The sequence below is a fragment of the Drosophila simulans genome, chromosome 2L (genome assembly GCF_016746395.2).
Source record: "Drosophila simulans strain w501 chromosome 2L, Prin_Dsim_3.1, whole genome shotgun sequence".
Lineage (NCBI taxonomy): Eukaryota > Metazoa > Arthropoda > Insecta > Diptera > Drosophilidae > Drosophila > Drosophila simulans.
In genome coordinates this window covers 15,330,826-15,334,051 of record NC_052520.2, presented here as the reverse complement: position 1 = coordinate 15,334,051, position 3,226 = coordinate 15,330,826, and positions in this window count along the sequence as shown.

Sequence of the window (3,226 nt, the reverse complement as noted above, 5' to 3'; positions counted from 1 at the left end):
AGTGCTCGCTTTAAGCAAACACTTTGGCGACAAGCCCTTCGGGGAAATGCGGAAATAAAAACCATTTTCTCATTCAATTTGCATTTTTCATTTCCATTTTACGGCGGTACAGAGACGAAGTGCTGGCAAAAAAAAAAAAAAATGGCAACCGAAACAAATGTTGCCCATCACACGCCGCTGTCATTCAATCCAAGATCAATTGCTGTAAAAATGACAAAATTATGCCAGCATCGTTATTCGAGGAAGTTTGGGGATTCGGGGAAAATTTGCAGTGGATTTGGTCGCTTTCATTTCGGTTTAATCTGTTCAAATGACCGACGATCAAAAAAGAACAACAATAACAGCGAAAAACTAGTCTGAGTTGCCATTTGACAGATTCAATTTGCTGAGACCGGGAGTTTTGTAAACTCAACTGGGAATGGTTCGTGCGGAAAGCGAATGGTTAAATTGAGTGTGTTTCTTCTTTGTGTTTGTGTTTGGCGATTATTAGGGAAAGTCCTAACCCAGGGGAATTTAGTCTTTAAGGTTGGGAAAGTCGAACGAAAGTGTGGGAAAACCGGCAAAGAGTATGAGTCCTTCAAATTTTCAAAAGGAGTTAATTTATCCAACGTTATATTGAAATGATTTTGGGCTTTAAAGCTCTACTGACAAGTTATTAAATTTTATCCAAGATTCCCCTTGACTTCTGCCGACTTGAACGCTGTAACCGTCGGAAAAGCTGTCCTTCCTGAACTCATATCTCAGGCAGCATCGTAGAGCAATTTCCACGTCTTACTTCTTCCTGCACATTATGTTCTCCTCTAAGTGCCGAAAAAGATGCAGCAGCTGGAAACTTTAGTGTGCCCCAACTTCCCCTTCGGACTCGGATCCTAGCCCCTCTATCTCCATCATCGTCAGCGACGTCATACAGAGAAACTAAAATTAGAGAGCTCTTAAAGAAAGAAAAACTTTTGGCCCAGTAATGGCTTCATAACACGCAACATTACAGGGCAATAGAAGTGCGGGGGCAGGCGTAGCCCCCTGCTAATATGCAACTATATATGTATTATGGGACACTATCCGGGGGGTAGTCCCCTATCCACGCTAGCGAGCAACTCTGTTGACTTTGGCGGCACCTGCAGCAGCGGGTCCTGAAGGATCGGGACCTGGAGTTGCGCAACAGCTGCCAACGCGCAGCTAGCTGCCGTTAATAACTGTTATAGTTGTAATTATAATAAAACTTGACTCTACGCAAGGATAGTGGAGGGAAAAGCGGGCGCAGCCACGCCCTCGCGCATCTGCCGCCTAACAATCTCCAGGCTATTTGGCTGACTTTGCAACGGATTTTCATTCGGCTCCAACCGCAGTCCTGTTAAAGGGCAAAGGGTCCCGGAGCTAAAGTAAATGTATCTTAAGTTCACTCACTGACTTATGGTGTTTGAAATGTGATGTGGTATGCATTCTAGACATTTTTATACCAGAAAATATATAAAATATTCGACATATTTTACACTGGTTACAACTAAAGTTATTATTAAGATATTAAAACAATTTTTTTTAGTCAAATTAATCTCCACATAAACCAAGGATGTTCCCCAAATACAATATCTCCAGCTTATTAGAACTGCACGTGCTCCCGGCGTTTACTCCGCTGTCTTCCGGCTTGCAGATGTCGGTTTGCCATCTTGGCCATCCTGGCGCCTTGGCTCGAAAAATCCTGCGCTATTGCTGTTTGTGGCAATCGCTCGGCGATGCTTGAGCACACGGCAGACGCACTTGAGCTGGATGCCACGAGTACAACTCTCTATCGCGGCGAGTGTAACTGTCTGGGATTTTAATTAAAATTTTTACCAAAATAGCTCGCGTCCGTTGGAACAGAGGGGGGCGGTCGGGGATTGAGTGCTGAATAGTTGGCTATCCGGAAAATTTATGGCCAGGAGAAAATCTGAAATCTGTGCGCTGCAAAAACTATAAGCTGACATGAGCGGAAAGTTTTATCTGCACACATACCATCGCCATGCGAGTACATAGTATATATCGCCATTTCCCGCTCCGATCGATTCCACTTCGGACTAATGAATATTTTCGAATAAAAAGACGAGCGGTGGGGCGGGCGGATGGGTTGTAATGCGACTGTGGTGCGGTTTCTTTGTTTCCTTTCGACTTTTGTTTTGGCCGCGATGCTACATCTCCTGCTACTGCCAATATTCTTCCCCACACAGCCCCTCTTGGCCAACACCACCTTCCCCTGCAGCCATTAATGCCAAATGCCAAACGCGATTGCAAAGGCGTCGAAGCATGAGCTGCAACGGTCTGTGGGTTGACAATTTTTTCGGAGGCAGTGTCATGGGACGGTTCGAAGAGATGGTTGGAAAAGATGGTAGTGCTTCCTAAAAAATTGTGTTATATACTTAAGAAATAATTAAGCTGATAAATAAATTCAAATCGAAATTTTGTATACCTGTTACTAGTTGTGTATTAGTTAATTTGATTTATTTAATTTATTAGATATTAAACTAGTTTGGATATGTTTTCTTTGCACGGATATCTGATAGTAGAATAGCACTTATCAGTAGCAGTAAACAGTTCCTAGAGGTAACACTTTTATCACAGATTTTTCGTTAACTTTGCCTTTTATTTTCCACCGTCCAAAAGAGAGGAATATTGGACCGCTTCGTCGCGCAATTGATGGTATCGATGGCAACGGCTACTGCGATTTGAATCGCCATGGAACTCAAAGCGCAAAACCAAATTGAAGTTTGCCGCGACTTTTCCCCCCTTTTTCGTCCTATAGCCTAACCCCTTGTGGCTTTGCTGTTTTCTGGGGTTTTTTAATGCTCGTTGGCTCCAGTTGCTTTTCCCCGCTTGTTGCGGCTACTTGTTCTTTGCTTCGGCCATCGCATTTTTCTGGCCTTTGGCTTCTGACCATTTATGGTACGCCCACGCCCCATCGCCCCCTCTCCCCCTCGGCCAACGCCTCTTATATTTCGCGGACACATGCCAGCCTTTGGCGTTGTATCCGCTTTTTATGCCGTTTTTCCAGCCACTTTCTAGCCGCGGCTTCTGGTCAGCCATTTGCCATTTGCTTTTGCGTTTGCCACCAACCCCAAAGTTTAATTTAGAGACTCCACATATATCCTCAGCTTTTGGCGACTTCTCCAGAATGGAAAATCACGAAAAACTTTTCTAGTAGAAGCAGTTGCAGGATACGCATGAAAATATAGGTCACGTTATTTGAAATTTTACC